This window comes from Taeniopygia guttata, chromosome 31 (assembly GCF_048771995.1).
Source record: "Taeniopygia guttata chromosome 31, bTaeGut7.mat, whole genome shotgun sequence".
NCBI classification, from domain to species: Eukaryota; Metazoa; Chordata; class Aves; order Passeriformes; family Estrildidae; genus Taeniopygia; species Taeniopygia guttata.
This window is the reverse complement of record NC_133056.1, coordinates 3,682,344-3,705,271: the sequence shown is the minus strand read 5'-3', so window position 1 is coordinate 3,705,271 and position 22,928 is coordinate 3,682,344. Positions and strand designations below refer to the sequence as shown.

The window sequence follows — 22,928 nt, the reverse complement described above, 5'->3', positions numbered from 1 at the left end:
GTAGTCCAGGCATGTGGAAGGAGGGTGTGTGTGTACCTGTGCCTTTGCAAAAAACATTTGAGAAACGGGTGAGCTTGTTGCTAGGAAGTGCAGCATGACAACACCTCAAGTGGCAAGAAAGAAACCTCCAGGGATGAAAGGCAAAGAAGAGTCGACTGACAGACCTTGGCAGGGGCCAGGGTTGCCTGAGGCAATCCCCAGGGGTACAAAAAGTGGAGCAGCCAATTTATAGATGAGCTCATGGAGAGAAACATCCAGGGCAGGGAGGCTCCAGGGGAAATGCTCAGGACAGCCACGGACTGCCCAGAGGGACATGAGAGTGGTGGGTCTGCAGGGAGAAGTCACAGCTGCCTCCCTTCTGAAGCACCCTGAGAACCTGGACAGGGCCGTGCTGTGCCCTGGGCACTGACCTGGAACTGAGGGATGTGGCAGAGGCCTTTGCTGTCAGGGATGTTGAGAAGGCTGGGCAGTGTCATGGTGAGACCTCTCTCAAAGCCCCTGGAAAGGCCAGAGCCATCCCAGAGGGTCCCGGGCACTTGGGAAGGGCACACATAGAACCAGTCTGCAAACAGGGTAGGGAGGGGATGGGGACAGTCACAGACTGGTCAGGCTCAGCAGGGAAGGGGATGTGACAAATCCTCCTGCAGCCATTCCAGGCACTGGCAGCACAGGGCAGGGACTGCAGAACACACGTGGCAGGGAAAAGAAGGGGATGTTGTTTGCCCAGACTTTAGCAGGGTCTGTGACGTGGTCTGCTGGGTCTCCTCAGAGCCAGATTGGAGAGACATGGGCTGAAGGAATGAAACATGGGGTGAGTGGGAATTTGGCTGAACAATGAGGGTCAAATTTCAATCATGGAACTGAGTCCTCTTGGCAGCCACGCCCTGGTGACATCCCTCAGTGACCAGCCCTTGACTACAATGGAATATTCATATATTCCCTTTGCCATGGGACAAATGCACTTCCAAGTCCTTTGTGGATGATGCCAAGCTGCTGGAAACCCTTGCGCAGCTGCATCTGGTTAATGCTGCCTGCTAGAGAAAAGCTGAGCAAAACGACACTGGCGGGTTAAATGTGTGCGGCCATCAGGGGCCAGCAAGCCTCTTTCTCCCTCACTCTCTGTGATCTCCCAAACTTAAGGCAAAGGAGACACTCAGGTTTTGTAGATGCTCATGGCTGAAAGAAATTAAAAAGCTCAGAGAGTCCACAAAGGCCTATAAAGTTTTCTTAATTCATTATGCATTTGGCATAGAAATTGGGATGTCAGTCCCTGAGCTATAAAAGGGCATATCAGTAGTTTTTGTATAAAGGCACAAGAGGAAAGGTGAAAGGGAAGAGAGGCAGAGACAGGAGAGACAGAGACAGACACGTGAATCAGAAGGGCAGAGAGAAAGAAAATGAGAGAGAGAGAAGAGATCCCCAGTCCTGGTTCCAGCATTGATCCAGCCAATGGGATGTCCAGGGTGCTGGGGCACAAATGTGCCTGGCCTTGGTGGGAGGACCTCTTCACTGATCACTTTTTCCTGCCCTGGTGATAAGCGTCTCACTTTCTGTGCAAATGACTTATCACGTGCAGTTAGTTCTGCTACACCTTTCTGGAAATGGCTCGGAGGCTTTGGGGGTCTTTGGTGGTGTTGATCCCCCCACAGTCCATGCCCACTTCTCATTCCTGCACTTGGGCCATGTCGTGCTTATGCCCAGGAGCCAGAGCAAGGATGTTTGTCCTGGCAAAGTTCTGCCTTTATCTTCATGGCCCCTTCTGCAGACACAGTCTGTTCTTCCTCACAGTGTGTTATTGCCAAGAAGTCTTGGCTGTTCTCACCAATCCTTGGTTGGTCCCACAGCCATCCAGTTTTTGATGTTTGGGACATGCAGACCAGGTCCTGATCTTCTGGGCTTCTACACCCTCCTCAGCAAGGGCCTCAAAAGGCAAAGGCCGCAGGTGGAAGCAAAGAAACAACAAATGAGATCAATCCTCTATTGCTGATTCTCATCAGCAGACAATCAGTCCAGCCACCTCTGGTAGGAACGGATCAAGAACATGTACTTTGTGTTTTGTATGAGAAATGTCTTGGTAAAAAATCTCCACAGCCCTCCCTGCCAGCCCTATCCCCTTCCTTTCCCTCAGTTTATTGCTGACCATGACATTGCATGGAATGGGAGATCCCTTGGGTCAGTCCAGCCCAGCTGTCCCCTCCCTGTGCCCTCAGGAACACTTGCCCATCCCCACCCATTGCCTGGGGGAATTGCAGACATGCCCTGGGCATGGCAGGGGCAGGGCAGGGCTGGCAATGGCAGGGCAGGGCCCGGGGGGGCAGCGAGATGGGAGTGTGCAGCCTGCAGGGACACAGCAGCAGCTGTGGGACAGCGCAGGACAAGCTGTGCTGGACATGGCCAAGGGCCCTGGCAAGGCTGGCAGTGGCCAGGAGAAGCCAGGCCTTGGTGCCCTGGGGCACAGCAGCGTCTTGCCACCAAGGGCTGTGAGGAGGAGACACCTTGTCCTGAGGCACTGGGGCCTCCTGGCACAGCCCCAGCCAGGCTGGGCACTGCCATCCCTTGTCCTGCCCTCAGCATCCCTCCCTATGCCAGTGCTCCCGGCAGAGCCCTGAGCAGGCGGGGAGGGACAGGATCTGCCTTCCCTGGGGCTGGGGCTCAGGCCTTGGCCTTTCTGCTGCCTCCAGCCAGCCCAGGCTCTGCTCAGCAGCTGAGCTGCCTACACAGAGCCTCTGCCTCCCTGCACTCCTGGCCTCAGGGAGCTGCTGGGAAGAGGCCCTGGGGAGCCTTGGTCAGGAATGGCCCTGGGCCCTCCTTCATGCCCCCAGGGACTGCCGGTTCTTCAAAGGACTTGGGCTTTTGCTTGGGGTCCTGAGAGGTTTGTGCAACCATGGCCTCCAATTATCTGCTGGAATTAGACCCTGGAGATTCTTTGTCAGGAGGTTTCCTACAATACTGATGGAAAACTATTTGCAAGAGCTTCCAATAAATCCACATTCCTCTTTGAAGAGTATATTTGATGACTGTTCTATTTAGAGCAGAGGTGGCTGCAGCATTCAGCGACTGATATTGGCCCAGGGACTCTCCTGAGGATGTCTGGCCTAGTCAGAGAAGCTGTGCCTGGAGGTCTGAGGCAGTGTGGACAACCTTGCCCCACATAGCCCAAGCCCGTCCTGTCTCTGCTCAGTCACCTGGGACCTGCTGTGCTTGGAGAACTGGCTGCGCTCATGCAAAGAGGGGTTTTCTTCTTTTATTTTTTGAAGCAATCTAAAACTCCTAAGCTTCCCCATTTAAAACAGACACACTCCTCAAGTGTGTGCCAAGCCCTAGGTACCTCCAAGAAGGTTCCCCTTCCCCAAGGCAGAGCCCTGCAAGGAATGATGTAGACACACAGGAAGATCTGCAATGAACACAAATCCAGAGTTGGCTCAGGGCAGAATGAGAGCCACTCCTGAAGGACAGACCAGCTTTGCACTCCTTGCAGCTCAAAGCTCCCAGTGGGCCACTGAGAGGTGTGTGAGTGACTCAAGAGTGAAGGAAGGGAAATGCAGAGAGCCCTGGAAGTGCTTCAGTGCAGACAGGCTGTGGGGAAGGGCACCACACACCTGCCCTGGGCCGGCTGTGAGGGTGGATCATCATCCCAACCTGCACTGGGCCATTGCAAGGGACTGCTGCCATGGACACCGCACTGACCCCAGTGCGCCAGCCCATTGCTCAGGGCTGGTGTCACTGCCCAGAGCCAGAGGGGAGCCCTTGCTGTGGGTCTGTGCCGTGGCCGCCTGCCCTGTGCCGCGCGGGCCGGTCAGGCGCCGCGGAACCTGCAGCAAACAGCAGGGCCAGGGCCAAGGCCAGGTCAGGCAGACAGAAAGGGGCAGTGCTGGGCACTGTTTGCATGGCAGCCCTCACTGGGACACCACACCTGGGTCACCTGGCCTGGCAGGTGCCATGGAAACCCCTGGCAGGGACTGATGGCACAGACCCTGGCACTGAGACGCTGCTGCTGGGCCGGGTGCTGAGCACAGGGCTGGGCACACAGAGATGCTTTTGTTCTTGCTGAGCTCCCACTGAGCCAAAGCCTGGCCTGCCCCTCCTCTGGCCACGCTGGAGAGGGGCTGGGGCTGCGGGGGAGCTTGGGAGGGGACACAGCCAGGGCAGGTGACCCCCACTGACCCCAGGGATACCCCAGACCATAGGGCAGGCATCACGCTCAGGGTATAAAGTGGGGGGAACAAGGAGGAAGGGGGGACATTTGGAGTGATGGCTTTTCTCTTCCCAGGTAACACTCTAGGCTGGAGGGGGCCCTGTCTCACCAGTGGGCAGGGTCAGCACCAAAGACACAGACACCAACTCAAGGAATTGTGTCATTTATATCATGCACAGCTGCAAAGAATTACAAAAGGATAAGCTCAGCAAAGCACATCATCATTAGCAAAGCATTACAAAAGAAGCTCAGCAATGCATCCAGTCATTGCTACCAGAGATTGCCTGGAGTGATTAAGGAAAGATCCATCACCAGTTAGCCTCAGGCTTTACCATCATCCACAGCCACACATCAGCTGGGGGAAGCCAAGGACTGGAGAGCCACTCCCAGACACTGGGAATTCCTGCAGGTGCCTCCACCTCTGCAAGCAATGAGGCTCCAAGCCCAAAGCTGTGAGAGGACCCAGCTTTTACACTGTTAAACAAACAAGCTGGCATCACTGCCACTGCGAGAACATCTGCTTTCATTCTCCTGACTGCTTTCTCCCAAAGCCTGGCCAGGGCTGAAGGAGGAACCAAGGGAGTTGACTTTGATCCTTCACCCCCAAACAAGGCCAGATGGGGCCTTGTCTGTTTCTAAATACAGAAAGATAAATCCATGTTTTATCAAGGAACACATGCATTGATCGTGTTGTTAATCATGCTTCCTTAATGAGTGGATACAAATACAACATTTGCTTGGAAGGTTCATCTAGAGGTGAGCTTTGCCTCAGGGCCTGTTCAGGCCTTGATCACAACCTGTTCAGGCCTTGGTACTTTGATCGGTCCTGAGACCTACAATCAACTACAACCTTTGTAACAATTCTTTCAGTAACACAGCTTAGATTTAGGTATTAGGCATAAAGGCATCTCCTCTTGTTCTACAATTAAGTGCAGTTTAAGTTCATTACTCAGAGCTATTCACGTTCCTTTTAAAACATGCCTAAATAGTTGCTATTCTCTGTTATTTATCAAATGCCTCTCTTTTCTTGAGACTGTCTCTTTTAAGAAAGGTCTCAATACTCCACTTCCCAGCACAAAGTATCACAGCAACTCACCAAGTGCACACACTGCAATGATGACAGGCCCTGCCACCAATGCATTTCACAGTAGCCTCTAATTTGGCAGCCACAAAGCTAATCCCACCAAGAAGAATTTTCTTCTTTCTGCCACTCTTCTACTGCTCTTTCTGTCAAGGTGATTCCTGACTGTTGGCCTTCAAACCCATCACTGCTAGCAGTGCAACATCCCCGTCCCCTGATAGCCCAGGTTCCTCCTTGGCCAGCAAGCAGATAATCCAAGGCCATGCGGTTCTCTGGAGTCCCCATTTGTGTTTGTTGGAGCTCATAGGATGTGCTAATGGGCATTTCAACAGTATCATTTACTACCTCTTCTAATAATCCATTCAGCTCATTCATGTCAACTCCACGGGATGGGGCAGCGCACATGGGGCACAGGGTGAACCAGAATCCTTTGCTTTCGGAAACCCAAGGCACTCTTTGGGTGGAAAATGTTCTCTGGGCCCTAAGTCTTCCGTGTGGTCGTTGCTGAAGGACCCTAAATGGGGGCCCTGCAGCTGGGAGCGGTGTGACACTGACACTGACCAGCTGCAGCACCCCAAGTTCTACTGACATTGGGAGTGATGGTAAAGCACAGAAATCTTCTGACACTGTAGCCTCTATAACTGTAACAGGGTTTGGTTTCTCCTGACGGGAAATCTGAGTGAATCCTGTCACACTGATCGTTGTATTCCCGTGTCCCACAGCACAGGTTTCTCTAACTGTCCCTTCATTGACTCCGTTACGAGGCAGAGCCCATTGACAGAGTTCTGGCCACCCCACAGGGTGGGCCCTCCAAGGGAACCCCATTCCTCCCAGCTTCAGCTGAGAACATACCCAGCAATTAGTGACACTGTGTGCTTTGGCTACCTTGGTCTTTAAATTTCCAAAACATTTTGATGACTGATCCCTTGGTGAAACTCTGGAGGTGTTTTGGCAAACGTCAGTAGTACTTTAGTGACACCGTTCTTCATTCTTTTTGCTCAATGTCATTCAGGTTAGGAACAATAATTCTGTTGTCCATGGAGCTGGCAACTTTTTAATTCCAGAATAATGCCCCCAAGGTCCTTTAGTGTTCAGCTTTACCATGTTGTCTGTGGGTAACAAGGCTTGGTGGGGCCCTTTCCCTTTTGGCTGGAAGAGGGCCAGGACCTATGCTTAAAGAAAAAAAAAGGAAAAAGAAAAAAAATACAATTAGATGAATTGTAAAAGATACAAATAAAATCCAAGTGTTAGAGAAACAACTTCTGTAACTTTGCATTAAGAGGTAAATGATATTTTTAAAAAGAGAACTCAGTTATTTACATGGTAAATGTGCTGATGGCATGGATCCATCTTACTGACCTCAACAGCCTTTTTTACAGTTTTTGGGGTTTCTTTCCAACATGTTTTTTTTTAAATTGTGGTCAAAGCAATAGGAAATTGATTGGGGCCCTTCCAGCTCCAGGCAGGACTGGGAATCTCAACTCTGTCAAACCCCAAATCCTTTAGAAGATGACCTTTCTTCTCACTCTGGGAATGAGCTGCACATTCCCTCTGAAATTGTCAGGGGTTTCTTACGGATGAAAAATCCCACTTACGGCTTTTTGCTCTGGTTTGGAAGTGGGAAGGGCAATTCTCCATCCATCAGCTCCAGACTGCACTGCCTCAGGAACACGGCTCACTTGCCAGCTTTGGCCACTCATGGCACTTCTAGAGGAGGAAGAAAGTGCAACTGCACAATTCCAGCCAAAAAGAAATGAAGAATGAATAGTGGAGATCCAGGCGTTCCTGCAGAGATCCAGGGGTTCAGCTGGGACTATGGGGAGTTTGGGTCCTTGCCAATTGGATGTGTGTCCCCAGCTGCAATCTCCTGGCCTGCAGGGGAGTCTCACTCACCTGCCAAAGCAGAAAGCTCAGGCACTGTGCTCCAACGGGCTCGTCTGATGCAAAGCTGTCAGAGCAATGTGAGGGCAGAGCCAGCCCAGCTGTGCCCGGGGCAGAGCCCAGCAGAGCCCTGGCAGAGCCCAGAGCAGCCTCAGCACCCGCAGAGCCCGGCTGCAAGGAGAGAAACCAGAAAGCCCCGTCAGCTGAAGGCTGCTGTCCCCTTGTCCCAGCTGCCCACAGAGCCCAGGCCATGCTGGCCGTGCCCAGAGCTGTGCCCAGAGCTGCCCATCACTGCTGCCTTTGGGAGCAGAGCAGGAGGGCAGGACATTCCCAGCCTGCAGCCAGCCACAGCACATCCAGCCCTCAGCAGCTGCCCAGAGCAGGAGCCTTCTTGTGCTTGTTGCTGTCTCCCAAAAGCTCTGATCCCACCATGCCAAGCAGACGGGGACTCACCTCACGCCATCCTCCGCTGGGAGAAAAGCTGGTCCCAAACGATGTCCTCGGCCTTCTCCAAGGGCACGGCCCATCCACGCTGCAGCTGCTCCCAGGCACTTCCCAATCCCGACTGGACCTTACATAGAACGCTTCCTCTAGAAAAACAAACAACAAACTGTTGAAAAGAGATTAGAGACAAGGGGAAACAAGAAAAAAACTCTTATCTCTGTCAGAGGTCTGAGGAAGGCCCAAGCCCTACATGCTAGGGAAAATCCCCCCCATGGGGGAGAGAAGGCCACACTTTCTCTCTTCCCTCCTGCACTGCCCCCCAAAATAACGGTGATCCCAAAGCAAACAAGGGCAGTGGAGCAGCCCAAGCCCTTCCTTGCCTGCAAAGCAAAGCAGCCCCTGCACAGGTTCTGGAGTCCCACCTCTGCTCCCGCCATGGGGGTTTCTCTGTGCCGGGCTGGCTGCCCCAGCCCCAGCCCCAGCCTCAGCCCAGGCCATGCTGGGTGCTGGGGGCTGTTGGCAGGGCCAGGAGCCAACTCCCATCTTGTATCCACCCCAGCCCATGCCCCCAGCCCTGCCAAAAAGCAGCTGGGCAGCCGACTGAAGTTGCATCTGCCCCAGCAAAGGGAGAAACTTTTGTTCCCAGCCAGTCTGAGCAATGCCCAAATCTGGGAGCATTTCCCCGGCTGTGGACTCATCTGCGAATTCGCTGTGGAGCCTGGCTTTGAAGACGGTGCCACAAGTCCATCATCTTCAGCTGCCAGTGGCCAGGTTGAGGAAGAGGTTGTCATCCTTGATGTTTTCGTCGCTGTCTCCAGCAGCAGCAGCAGCCCCGCCTGGTACAGCTTCTCCAAGGACTCCTTCTCCTTCCCTGGGGGTCAGACCAGGCTGTCAGGGTTCTGCCCAGGGCCCCAGCTGTCAGGGAAGCAGGACAAGCAAAACCAGCTCGGATGGCAGCCACCAGTGCTGGGCAGAGCAGCTCAGCTCCAGCACAAGGGCTGCGTGTTCCCACCCAACAATCCCAGTGCATTGATACAGGCAGGGAAAAAAGTCTGGGTTTCCTTGCTTCTGATTGCCAGGGCATGTGTGGACCTGTAACTCACCAGGGCCCTGGAGCAAAGTGTGCATGTGGCTCTCTCCCTTTTTCTATGGCAGGTGAATATCCTGTATCCAAGGATCATAGAACAGGTCTTCTAATGAAGGTCTGTCCAAGAAGTGCATGGATAAACACCACCTGATAAGATCTTGGCACTCTGGGCAGAGAAACCAGAAACCACCGGTCAGCTAGAGAAGGCTCCTGTCTGCTTTGCCCCACTCTTCCCATGCCCAGGCCATGCTGCTTTTGTGCTCAGAGCTGTGCCTAAACTTTCCCATCAATTCCCTGTTGTGGAGGAGAGCAGGAGAGCAGGACATGTGCCACCTCCTCAGCGGCTGCCAGAGCGAGATGCTCACAAGCTGCTGCTGTCTCCCAGCACTGGTATTCCCCCGTGGCCAGAGATGAGGATCCACCTGGAGAGAGCCGCTGTGGCAGCGAGAGCTGATGGTCCCAGCTGATCTTCCGGCCCCTCCTGAAAGGGTGCTGCCCGCAGACCATCTGGTGCAGCAGGATGCCCAGGGACCAGATCGTTGCTGCCTCGCCATGGTACCAGCCCAAGTGGGTCCATTCCGGGGGGCTGTATGACAGTGTTCCTGTGGAATACAGATGGAGTTCATCAGGGGGATGCTGCTGCTTCCAGAGCCTGGCCCCAGCATCCCTGGGCGTGCAGGGGCTGCCCCAGTGGCACACGGGGCGACTGCTGCACTCTCGCCAGCACCTGGGACTTGTGTACAAACTCAGGGCTGGACAAGAAGCCACTGGTGTTGGAAGAGGGCAGCAGAAGCCCCGGCAAGGCCTGACCGTGACATGCAAAGCAAAAACCCACTCAGGGCTGGGGGAAAAATCATCTCCTTATCCTCCCTGCCTGCAGTGCCCTAAAAATATTATGAAGCCAAGGCAAACAAGGTGAGTGGAGCAGCCCAAGCCCTTCCTCTCACCTGCACACCAAACTGGCTGGTGCACTGGTTCTGGCTCCCTCCTATGCTACCCCCACCCACAGGTGCTTTTGTCGGGCTGGCTGCTGCTGCTCCAACCCCAGCCCCAGGCAGAGTGGTGGGCAAAGGCTGCCAGTGGGGCTGGAAGATGCCTCCCCACCCAGCCCCGCTCAAAAGCAACTCAGGGGAAGGCTCAGTACCCTGACTGGCAGCAAAAGGGAGAATCCTCGCTGCCACACCCAGCTTGGCCTGTGAGATGTTGGGCCATGAGGTGGCGGGACCGGGAGCACACCCCTGCCCGGGCTCACCTGCAAAGTGAGTGTAGGCTGTGTCTTGCAGGTAGGTGCCGCAGCCAAAGTCGATCAATTTTGCCTGGCCAGTGGCCAGGTCAACCAGGATGTTCTCTGGTTTGATGTCGCGGTGCAGGACCCCACGGCTGGTGCAGTGCCGCACGGCCTCCAGCACCTGGCGGAACAGCTGCCGTGCCACCTCTTCAGACAGGAACCTCCGTGCCCGAATGAAATGCAGGAGGTCCTGAGACCGCTCCGGCCGCTCCAGCACCATCACGATGTTGTTGGGGAGCTCAAGCCACTCCAGCAGCTGGACCACACCAGGGAAGCCAGTGGACACCTTGTCCAGCAGCACGATCTCCAGGGGTGCGCTGGTGCCGTCGGGCTGCGGGAGGACCACGGTGCCACCAGTGGGACTGATGTCCTGCCAGGGCTGGGGAACCCCTCAGCCAGCCCGGGATGCTCTGCGCCCTGCGCTGGCCCCACGCCCGCTCCCCATCGAGGGGTCCTGGTGGCTTCCCCCATGCCGGGCCTCGCCTCATCCCCGCCCGGCACGGCCCGGCTGTTCCCGCTGGCCCCGCTCACTCACCAGCTCGTCCCAGTGCCGGACGCGGTTCCGTGGCACCCTTTTGATGGCCACCTGCAAACCAAAGGCACCACCGGGTTCAGCTCGCCGCCCGCCCTGCCGAGCCCCATCCTCCTCCTCCCTCCTCCTCCTCCTTCTTCTCTTCCTCCTCCTCCTCCTCCTCCTCCTTCTCTTCCTCCTCCATCCCTCTCCTCCTCCTCCTCCTCCTGCGCCCGCCGCCGGCCCCGCCACTCACCGGGGCACCGTCCGAGAGCCGCGTGGCTGCGAAGACGCTGCCGAAGCCGCCGCGCCCCAGCAGCGAACCCACTCGGTACCGCTGCTGCAGCGCCTCCTGCGCCTTCCCTGCGGGCGGGACGCGGCTGTCAGCGCTCGGCCCGGGGCCAGGAGCGGCCCCCGAGCGCCCCTCAACCGCCCCGGGCCGGCCATCCCCAGGCCTTCGGTCTCGGGAACGGGACACGGGAGGCTCGGGGCCGGCGGCTGCGCTGCTGAGCGGCGGAGCTCGGGCCGGGGAAGCCGCGGCGGAGGCGGCAGCGGCCGTGCCGCGTGTGTCCTCCGCGGGGCCCGGGAGGAGCCGGGGCCGGGGCCGGAGCCTGCGCCGGGGCCGGGGCCGGGCTCGGGCCAGGCGGAGCCAAAGGGCCCAGCCCCGGGCACTGATGCCCGCCCGGCAGCGCCACCGCCAGCACGCCCAGAGCCGGGCGGAGGCGAGACCGCGGCGGGGCGGGCGGGGGCGCGGACGGGGCAGCCCCGCCCGGGGCCGGGGGCGGGCCGGGGGCATGGCCCGGCCCGGCATGGGGGAGAAGGAGGCGGGGAGAGGGGAGGGACAGCGGGTGAGGGACACCGAGAGGAAGGTGTCCCACAGCCGGAGAGAAAGAAGAGAAAGAGAAAGAAGAGAAAAACTGCTTTTGCTGCCGCTGCTGCCGCCGCTGCTGCCGCCGCCGCCGCTGCTGCCTCTGCAACTGAAGCACCGAGGCCGTTTGTCCGCGTGTCCGTTCCCCGTTCGCCCCACGGCCGAGCCCCGCGCGCCCCGGGGACAGCCCCTTCCTCTGTCCAAACACGGGAACTTTGCCGTGTTCAGCCCAGACCCAGAGTCCTGACTCCTGCCCAGGGGCACAGGAATCCCCTCGGCCGCTGCTGTGCATTGTCCCTGCTGAGGGTCAAACGCTATCGGAGCGCATTCCCTGAATGCTGAATTTGTACCTGACCCAAGAACTGCACTTACCTATCCATCATTGATTTCCAAAAAAAAAACCAAAAAAAAAAAAAAAAAAAAAAAACCAAAAAAAAACGAAAAAAAAGAAAAAACAGGGGAAGGTAAAATGTGTGTAGCTCATGCTATTTTAGAGTGTCTAAAACTTGCCAAATTGTGGATCTTAGAAGTGAGATCCATTTGCAATTAATGGGAGGGGGAAGTAGTGTAAGATGGAAAAGGGGAGCATAAAAATAAACAGAGAAAAACATCTTGGATTATTGCTTTCCATTTTCATTTCATTTCTTAATAGCTCTTTCAGTTTTCCCAGAATCTTCTCCACAATCCTGTTTGCTCTTTCCAAGAACCTTTGCTGGAGAACGAGGAAGCTTTGAGCAGTTTCTGTCACAAGATGTGCCACCAGCTGCAGCTTCTCTTGGCTTCCCACACCGTGTGTGCAGCTCGACTCTTGCAGAAAAGTGGGACAAATATTTGAAGAACTTTATAGCTTGTTCTTTCTTTTCCTTGTGGGCTGGGCAGTTGTGCCATGGGTGAGATTTTCACTGTTATTGCTCTAGCCTAAGAAACCATGACGGGCTCCCAGGAATTGTCAGGGAATGCAGAGAAAGAATCTCCCGAGCCTGCAGCCAGAACTGGAGAGCAGTGTGATAATCGTTCCAACATCCCCATGGACATCTTGAAAGTGATGTAGAAGATGAAAATGGGCTGACAGAGGGAGTTTGTTTCTGTGTTCAGTTTAGAAGCTTCCACCTCTCGAGCACTGATATAAATCAAGAGTACAATCAGTGCATGGAAAGCACCAGAACAAGCTGGTCCTCTCAGTGGATGGCTGAAAGAATCTGAAAAGGAAAAAAGCAGGGAATGATTTTGTGAACTTTCCCTGTACAATGGAACATTTTTACTAATAATTTCCAACCCATTCCCTCCGCTTTTGTCCTTCCTAACAAGGCCATTTTCATCCCAGATTCCCCATGAAGTAAGAACCCTGAGCTTGTGGAAGTGCCTGAAAGATGCCCTGTTCCTCTGCAGGGACACTCAGGCTGGAGCAGGAGCCCTCTCTGGGGAAGCCTCCTCCGAGCTGGAATTTGTGCCGTGCTGGGAGAGGAGGAGGAGGGGAGAAGGCCGGGCACTGTGTGGCAGGAGCAGGGATTTGGGCCGCAGGACATTCCGTCTGTGCCGCTGCCCCACAATGGGCGGGAACGCTGTGGGGATAACTGGGGGGCACTGGAGCGGAATATGGATGGCACTGGGGGGAACTGGGAGGGCCTGGGAATGAACTCAGGTGTATTGGGAGGGACTGGGCTGTACTGGGATGTATTGGAGGGGCACTGGGGCTGTACTGGGCTGTACTGGGGATGAACTGGGCTGTGCTGGGAGGGACTGGAGGGGCACTGGGGCTGTACTGGGCTGTACTGGGGATGAACTGGGCTGTGCTGGGAGGGACTGGAGGGGCACTGGGGCTGTACTGGGCTGTACTGGGGATGAACTGGGCTGTGCTGGGAGGGACTGGAGGGGCACTGGGGCTGTACTGGGCTGTACTGGGGATGAACTGGGCTGTGCTGGGAGGGACTGGAGGGGTTGAATGGGCTGTTCCCGCCTCCACTGCCTCCCATTGGCCGTGACTCCCGCCCATCACGGCCATCAACCAATCAGCGTCAGGGATCGATCATGGCTTTGGGGGCGGTGCCTGGAGTCTGCGCCATCTTTTCTTTTGCCTACAACTCCCATCATGCCCCGCAGCCCAATAGAGCCCCATTGGGGCCGGGACTACAACACCCGTCATGCCCCGCGCTCCACAGAACCGCCCCGGTACCGCCCCCATCTGTCCCGTAAGTGTCCCCCAGACCCTCCGGGATCCCCAAGTGCCCCTCAGCGCCCATTCGGGACCCCCCAAAATTTTACTGGCAAAGTACAAAAAACAAGAAACTTTGGAAAAGCATTTAATACAAAACCAATCCAGTTTAAATCACTTGTCATAGGAGTAACTTCATTCACTCAGCCCATTTAGTCTGGAAAGGTTTAAAGACTTAAATTGTTCAGGTACCCAAAAATGTTCCATATAAAGAGCATTAGAAGGAGAGGAAGGAGAGACAGAGGAAGACAGAAGCTCCACAGTGTGGGAATCCAGGGCTTCCCTCTGGCTGCCCTGGCAGGTCTGGGACCCTGGCAGGGGTCAGGAACCCCCTGGACAGAGCCCCCAGAGACACTGTCTCTGATCTCTGTCCATGGAAAAGAGTTTTCAATCCTACAGGATGAATTACAAGCTTTGAGTGTTTGATACGAGTAATAATTAAGTGTGGCACGAGTGCAAAAGTAAAATTTTAGGTTTCTAGATTAGGGGTTCAGAGGGGACAAGATGGAGGAAATTGGGTGTGTTTTGTCCTTTTTCTCCTCCTTCATGCCCTCCATGTTTCACGGGAAAGGCCTCGCAGCGTTTTTCACAGACAGCGTCCGGACGTCTGTAATTCTTTGCTTTTTATTGTCTTGTAATTGTCCTAACTCTTAAATTTTTATTATTCTAATTGTTAATTTATTACTCTAATTATTAAACTTTATTCTTATTAAATAAACTCAGGGATGCTGAGAGGGACAGGAGGGGCTTTGGTGCGTCCTGGGGAGGTGAGGAAGGGATCACGAGGGAGGTTTCAGGGGATCCTGAGTGGGCTGGGAGGGACCAGGAAGGTACTTGGAGGGGATTGGGTGTCTGTGAGAGTTTTTGGGGGGTCCTGACCCCTGTGGACCCCCCAGCCCGGGCACAAGGAGGGAATTTATTAATTACCAAACCACGGGGACAACAGACCCAGCCCGGGCACAGGGAGGGAATTTATTACCAACCAAACCACGGCAGCACGAGGAGAAGGGAAAGAAATCCCTCCAACACCTTCCCCCCACCCAACGGGGATCACCCACAACAGGGATATCCACCAGGGAGAGACGGGGACATCCGAGATTAGACCAAAGCCAATTTTATTGTGTGTACCAGGTGTTTATACAGGGATTTACTTGTAGGGTGCTTATATAGGGCTCTGGTTTTGGTACAATTTCCCATTGGTTACACATTCCTCATGACATGACATCACCTGGTAACATTATTTTATCACAAAGTCTCACACCACGTTGCTTGGTCACTCCTTGCCCAGGGAGACTTAAACTGTGTCTGTGTCTCCCACAGTTTCTGCTCAGTCAGGCCTCAGATATTGGGCCCCTTTATCAGCTCCATTGCTTTACTCTCTGTTTTATTCCCCATACGGGGGCACCAGGGCTCTGCCCAACGGGGGTCACTGGGGATCATCCAGCCCGGATCCTCTCATGGGGATGGAGCTGCAGCAGCGCACCAAGCTCTTCCCTCACGCTCTTCCCTCACTCCAAGCTCTTCCCTCACGCTCTTCCCTCACTCCAAGCTCTTCCCTCACTCCAAGCTCTTCCCTCACTCGGGGCACTCACAGGGCTTCCCTTAGTGGTGCCTCCGCTGGTGCTGGGTCAAGTTTGAGCTCTTTGAGAAGCTCTTCCCACACTCCCCACACTTGTAGGGCCTCTCCCCGGTGTGGATACGCCGGTGCCTGGTGAGGCTGGAGTTGTGCTTGAAGCCCTTCCCGCAGTCGGGGCAGCGGAAGGGCCTCTCCTCTGTGTGAATCCGCTCATGTAGGAGGAGATTGGAGCTGGTCTGAAACCTCTTCCCACACTGGGGACACTCGTAGGGCCTCTCCCCGGTGTGGATGTGCTGGTGTGTTCTCAGACCTGAGCTCCGCCCAAAGCTCTTCCCACATTCCAAGCACTCATAGGGCCGTTCCCCAGTGTGGATCACCAGGTGCTCGATCAGGCCAGACATTTGTCTGAAACCCTTCCCACACTTCCCACACTCGTAGGGCCTCTCCCCGGTGTGGATGCGCCGGTGCTCGGTGAGGTGGGAGTTGCGGTTGAAGCCCTCCCCGCAGTCGGGGCAGCGGAAGGGCCTCTCCTCTGTGTGACTCCGCTCATGTACGAGGAGATCGGAGCTGGTCCAAAACCTCTTCCCACACTCCCCACACTCGTAGGGCCTCTCCCCAGTGTGGATCCTCTGGTGCACGATCAGGCTGGATCTCCAGCTGAAACCCTGCCCACATTCCAAGCACTTGTGGGGCTTCTCCCTGCCATGAGGCTTCTCCACCAGCTCCGAGCTCCGGCTGGATCTCCGCCCGCCTTCCTGGCTCAGGGGGGCTCTTTCCTCCCCGCAGCTCCCTGGGCTGGGTTTGCAGCTCCTCCTCCTGCAGCATCTCCGGGGCTTTTCCTCCTCCTCCATCCAGCCACGCCTAGGGAATGAAAAATCCTGGTTTGGGGGAAAAAACAAGAGGAGAGCACCTTGGACTGGAGGTTCCTCCTTGCTCCAGTTTATCTCAGGAAGTCATTGGGAATCTTGTGTCTGTAAGAACCTCCAAAACATCAAGATTTAGCCCAAAAATCACACAAACTTCAAGATACAGACCAAAAACTCCCCAAACATCACAAGTCAGCAAAAACCTCCTCCAAAACATAAAGATTCAGCTGCCACATAAAACCAAATCACCAACATTTAGCCCAAAAAAGCTCAGAAACACCAAGATTCACCCCGTGAAAATCATGGATCCCCCTCCACAGTCACCTGCTGCATGTGGGGGAAGCAATGCTCCTGGGGCTGGAGGGAGGCTGCAGACACAGGGAGGGATGGAACCTTCTGCTGCTTCCTCTTTCTGCTCCTCCTCCTCTTCCTGTGTCCCTGCTCTTCCTCACACTCCTCTTCCTCCTGCTATTCCTCCTTCTCCTGCACAATCCCACCCTCTCCTGCCACCTGCATCGTTTGACCATTCTGTTCCTCAAGCCTGGTTCTCCTTCCCTTCTCCTCCTGCCCCCAGGCCCAGCACCCACTGCCGGCTCCCTCTCCCCCCCAGACCCACAGCATCCCAGCCGAGGGGCAGGGATGGAGCTGGGGCAGGTCGGGCTGGGGCAGCGCTGGGCTCTCGGCCGCTCCCGCCCGCACTCGGTCCCCACTGCAGCCGCTCCCGCCAGGACAGCGCGGGGGGGCCCGGCCTTGGCGCTGCCCCACTCCCACCTCCCCAAATTCCCCTCGCGGGGCGATGGGGCCGAGGGGGGGGCGCAGGTGGGGTCCAGGTGGGGAACGCGGGGAGCTGCGAGTCTGCCTGGCAACTGGTGAGTCATCAGCGCCGCGGGCTCTGATTGGCTGAGCTCTGCCTGAGGGCTGCGCCTGCAGCAAAGAGGGGACACCCTGCTCCAGGGGGGATGTCCCACAAACGGGGGACCCCCATGAAAGGAACAAGAGCAAAGTGTCTTTACAAACAGATGCTCTGAATCTGCTCGGAGATAGGGTCAAGCAACTTTCATGTAAGTAAGTGACAGGAAAAGCCTTGGTTTCAGAAAATGTTATTAATTGATGACACAGACTGCTGCTCAGCCAAGGCCCTGCTCAGTTCATGAACTTTCAGAAGAACAACAAAGACTTAACAGAGCCATGAATATTATTTGCTATATAAAAGCGGGGAGCATATTAAGGGAGTATGTAGTAGGTGGATTGGGAAGTCTGTAGCTCTCAAATACTTCAGCCAGTGGGGAAAGCAGAGGGAGATGTGGCCAGGAGAATTAGGATGAAATGGAGGCTGTGTCCTCCAACAATTGGAGAGATCCCATGGGGAAGGTCCCATGGCCTCTCCCATTTTCAGGAATGAAATTAGTTTCACAGGACTCCTCTGTCTGCTTTGTGGACAGAATCCTCTGGTGATGTCAATTTTCCCGCACACCCTGGGGCAGGGAGTGCAGCTGAAGGTGCCTCCCCCACTTTGGGTGATCGGCTCCCTTGGCTGGCGGCGGCACCGGGGATTGATTGGGGACCCGGGAGTGACCAGGAGACAGACGAGTGACACATCAGGGGGGTCTGTGAAGAGTCAGCAGGGAGAGAGCACTGAAAATCTCATCAGTGAGTGCCCTGGGATCTTCGGGGAGTGAACATGGCAGGGCACCCATGGAGGGGAGAAAAGGGAAAGCCAGAGAGGGGTCATGGCCAAAGGGATGATGATCCCAAAATGTCTCTGAAGGGTCCCATGGGAGAATGCTGAGGTGGTTTGCACATTCCCCCAGAGGTAATTAAGGACATGGACACCCAGGGGGTGAATAAGGGAAGGGGAGAAGGGATTTGGACAACAGGGGATGGAGGGTGTTGGTGTGCTGGGAAGGGATCAGGTGAAGGGGAGTGTGCAGCAATATGGTTCAGGCAAGAAGCAGCAGGAGGAATGTGTGTGGTAAGAAAAAGGATGATGGCAAAGAGGAGGAACAGAAAAATACTCAGGATGGGGATGTTTTTCAGCAGGGTCTTATCCTGACAATTTGCCAGCTGATACTTTGAATTCCCAGTTTCCAGGAGAGGAAAAGCAGGAGGTGAGGATGTCAGGGGTTGGTTTCTCTGTGGTGGGCAGCGGCAGCAGCGGGCGCAGAGGTGCGGGACCGGGAGCAGGGCTGGGGGCCTGTGGGGAGCTGCGGGGCCGGGCCGGGGCTGTGGGGCAGCCGGGGCTCAGCGCCGGGCGCTGCCTGAGCCCACCAGCCCCGGGCAGGGCCGGCAGTGGCCCCCGGCCCCCAGGAGGCTGCGGGACGCCCCGGCCGCTGCCCGGCTCCGGGGAGCTGCCGGCCCTGCCCGCCGGGGGGGCCGCCTTTGGACACTGCGGCAGGACAGGCACCGGCTCTGCCACACGGGCTGTGCAGGGGACCCTGAGCACAAGGAGCAAAACAAAGCAACATCTGGGAAATGCAGAATGCACATGGAAAGTTCAGGATTTTCTGTGAATGATTTGGCTTGGGTCCCTGCAGAAAGGAAAGATTTTGCAGAAAGCTCAGCAGCTCTCAGAGGATGAGCACCCACAGGCAGTGACCGGGGCTGCAGGAGTGGCAGAAGAAGGCCCTGCAGCACTTGGGCACAAAGGCACAGCAGCTGAAGGCAAGAAGGGATGAGCAAAAGGCCAAGTTGAAGGCAAAGGCCCTGGCAGAGTTCCCACAGCCCCTGAGGGACCAACCCCAGGGCCCAAGGGGGCCCCAGCACCCAGGGGACGGGGTCGGCAAAAGCAATCCTGATTGCTCAGCAACCACTGAAAGGAGTAATCCATATAAAAGGGATTGTGGAAGCCATAGACTCAGACAGCAGAGCTCATTTTACAGGAAAGATCCTCCAGGGGGTTATGGCAGCTTTAGGAATACAATGGGACCTCTAGAACCCCTGGCACCCCCAGAGCTCAGGCTGGGTACAAAGAATGAAAGGGGATGGAAAGAAACACCTTTGGAAGCTGGGGATAGAAACCAAGATGCCATGGGTACGGCTTTTGCCATTGGCTTGGGCAAGGCCAGACCCAGGGCAGATATTCAATCATGTCTCCTTGCAATTGATTTCGGGAATTCCTTACCCTGGTAATTCTCCACCTAGTGCAGGGTGGAGATAAGGGATGCACATTTAAAGCAGTCTGTGGCCAGAATCCTGTCTCTGGTGCAATCTCTCCCCCAGGAAGCTGGGCTGGCACAGAGCCTGCCTTGGCACTTTGCTGTTGCCACCATCCCAGCAGGACATCGGCTCCTGCCTAAGGAGTGCAGAGCAGCACCACTGGTGGCCAAGTGGCGTGGCCCGTGCCAAGTGGCCCCGAGGCCAGAAACAGCCGCCAGCACAGCTGAGCACGGGGGGACCCCTCAGCCTCGGCTCCAGGTCTCTGCAGCCCCGGAGATTTGCACTTCCCGCCTGCAGCAGGAGGATGGGAGGCCCCCACTGAGCTGCACTGAAGGCAGCGCAGCAGCAGCCAGGGCTCCACAGCGGGGCAAGGCCCTGGGGCTGCCCACACATCCTCTGCTGAAATCCTCGGCCTGGCCACCCTCCTTTGGCAGCTCCAGCCACCGGGGACAGCCCTTGCTGCCACTGCTGCAGCTTCAGCGCTCTCTGGGCCTGCCCTGCCACAGCTGCTGGGCAAGAGCACGGGACAATTCCACTCTGGCTCTCACTTACACTCACACACTGCCCTGCCTGCCATGGCATTGATGGAAAATACACCAGCTCATAGACTTTAACATTGTTAACCTTTCATTTCTCTACTCAGGCTTGCTTTGCCTTGGCCCTGGGGAAAGAAATGTTAAAGGCTTTGTTAAGGGATGTTACACCACTCAATGGAGATGAGTTTAACATCTCAACACACTGGGAATGGCCCAAAAGATGCCCACAAAGATAATGCCCAGCAGCAAAAAATCAACCCCAGCAGCAAACAGCAACCAACACCTACCCCAGACACTGCCAGGGCTGCAGACACCTGGTCTGCAGAAGGCTGAGAAGGAAATCAGCACTTCCCACCTCATTAACAGCAGAAGCAAAGAAATCCGGGTCCAATAGGAAACCAAATACTAAAAACTGCACAACTTGAAACTTTGGAACATTAAACCAGTGAATTTAGACTGGTTCAGACTGTATCAAGTTTGGGAAAAATTTAGTAAAAGCCACGGAGCTTTTACTCCGATAGTATTTTATTTATTATATACTCTGATATATTTTACTGATACTTTACGTGTCATGGAACGATTTTCTCTGCACACCCGGGCTATGTGGGGATGGAATGATTTCTGTTGCACATCCTGGCCAGAACCAAGGAATGCCTTAACTCTAACAATAAACATATTGTTGTAGTTTTTCTTTTTCCTGCAGTTTCAGTGCTAAGTTTAGAGCATTACAGTATTTTTAAATTACTCCTACTTCTATATTGCTGGTTAGGTTTGGGTCAGGGATGAGAGAATAAGTTTTTACTTAGAGGAGAAGGAGAAAAAATTTAATTGACTTAGAAAATTTTTGTGTATGTTTGTGCGTGGCTCTTAGAGATAGAAAAATTTTGGTCTGGGTTTTTCGACGTTCACCTTAAGGCAACATTTTGTGAAACTAGAAGATATTTGAAGGTGACCCTTTAACTCATAAATAGAAGATTTGAAGGAAAAAAAATAAATAGAAGATTTGAAAGAAAAAAAAAAGAAAAAGCAGCAGGTTGGGGGGCAGGGAACATGTGAGGCTGCTGAAGCTGCTCTGGAAGAGAAGCTGCATTCCAGGCACCCAGGAGGAGCTTTAGAAATGCAAATTAACACTCCTGGGGCAGAGTGGGGACAATGTACCTGGCTCTTCTTGCCTGGGGCAGGAATTGGCTGATTCCCTCTGCCCCTCACCCCAAGCTCTGCCTGCTTGCACAGATGGAATCTGCACGGCTGAAGGCAGAGCCCATGGTGAGGATCTGACTCTGAAACAGAAATGGCTGAGGCTGCAAAGGGAAACAGCAAATGGAGAATGTTGTGAAATCTTCACTAAAATAAGGGGGGGAGTTAATCCCTCTGCCCACTCCAACATCTGCTGTCACTGTCTGTGCTGTACAGGGTGTATCAGAGCTCTGGGGCTTTTGCTAGAACAAGTCCAGGGAAATTAGTTGGAATTCAAGTATTTGATGATGTAATTAGAAAAATGCAGTCAATTGATGCAGCCCCGGCTGCAGGGAGCACCCAAAAATGAGGAAAATATGAAGGGCCACCAGAAAAAATTCTACAACACCATGGACCAGCCCCTGGGAACCCAAACCAATTCATATCAGGAGGCAGAGAACCCATTTATCATTTCAATGGCATCATTACATTACAAACTGTCCTCGGAATAAGAACCAACCAGACAGCTCCAGCTCCTGACCTTCCTGCCGACCAATCCACTGAAAGAGGAACACAACATTTCACCACGGGATGGGATCAGATTATCTGTGAGCAGAAAAAAAGGAAGTTTGTGGAAAACTAAATGGCTCAAACTGCTGTGGGCAAAGAGATGACAAGGGAAAAGTGCTGAAAAAGATAACAAAGGAAATAGGAGAGCAGTTTATGTATTGGTCCAAACATGGAAAGGATGGGAATGGGACACGCTAATGTGGCTCCCCGGCAGAAGAGGGGTTAAACGAATGCTGCTTCTCCTCTTCTGTGCTGCAGCAACTCTCATCTTTTTACCATGCTCCACACCTTGGCAGTGCAGCTCATCCAGCAGCTGAGCCAGGGGATGCAGGTGGCAGCCAGGCCTCCTGATCCACAAAGGGCCACAAAAGGACAGGGAATGAGGGCACCGAGAATAATCCCAAAACCAAAGAGGACCCGGGAAGAACAAAACAGAGTCAAGGAGTAAATCTGCCTGGAGAGAGAGCCAGGCACTTGTAGATTAGGAAGCTACGGGAGAAACCCTCAGTTCCAATAAATGTCACAAATTGACCCAGACAGCTGCTCAAAGTCCCGCTACATTCTCAAACTTCGAGGAGAAGAACAAAGGCTTAACAGAGCCATGAGTATCGGCTGGTATACAAAAGGAGGGTGCATATTAACGAGGACAGGCAGCAGGCGCATCGGGAAGTCTGAACCTTCCAAGGACCTCAGCCCGTGGGCAAAGGCAGAGGGAGATGCGGCCGGGAAAATGAGGATAAAAAGGAGGCTGCGGACTACAACCATGGCAGAGAGCGCACGGCAAATGCCCCACGGCCTCTCCCCCTGCTCAGCAATAAAGTCACTTTTACAGGACTCCTCGCTCTCCTCCGGCCACAGAAACCTCCGGCGACGGGAATTTCCCCGCACGCTCCCGGCCGCGGGGCAGCCCCCTCGGTCCTACCCACAGCAGCCGGGCCGAGCCAGCGCTGCTCCGGCAGCGGCTCCTGCCCAGGCCCCGGCGGGAAGGAGACCGCGGGCAGCCGCTCCCGCCGCGCCCTCAGCCCGGGGCCGGCACGGGCCGGACACGGCACCACCGACCCGCCGCAGCCCCCTGCCGCCCCCTCCGCCCGCAGCCAGCCCCGAGCCCCCGCAGAACCCAGCGCGGCTCCCACCTGCGCCGGGGCCGCCTCCGAGCTCCGCCGACGCCGCCTCACCGCGCTCCGGCCGCTGCCGCCGCTCCCGGGCCCGCACAGACGCTCCTGGCGCCAATGGCGCCGCTGCCGCCCACGGCCGCCCTCAGCCCGCCGCCGGGGCCGTGCTGCGCCCCGCTCCCACCAATCAGCGCGCCGCAACCGCGACTGACGGCACCAGCGGCCAATGGCAGCGAGCTGGGGGCGGGCTCTGCGCACGGCCCAGACTCGCCCCGCGCTCTCAGGGCCCCCCGCGCTGCGTGAGGGCAAAGCCGGAGATGAGCAACAGCCCCGGGACGGGCCCGGGCCCGAGGCGGGATTGAGCTGCCC

General features: G+C 55.4%; 1 long non-coding RNA gene across 1 annotated transcript; it reads right to left on the bottom strand.

Annotated features, from left to right (window-relative positions):
* Positions 1-6,877: 6,877 nt before the first annotated feature.
* LOC140681125 (uncharacterized) lies at positions 6,878-8,154 on the bottom strand. Its single transcript, XR_012052375.1, has 3 exons — positions 7,611-8,154; positions 7,170-7,328; positions 6,878-6,983 (listed from the first exon to the last, which is right to left on the bottom strand). It is a non-coding gene; the product is annotated as an uncharacterized lncRNA (long non-coding RNA).
* Between the last annotated feature and the right edge of the window lie 14,774 nt (positions 8,155-22,928).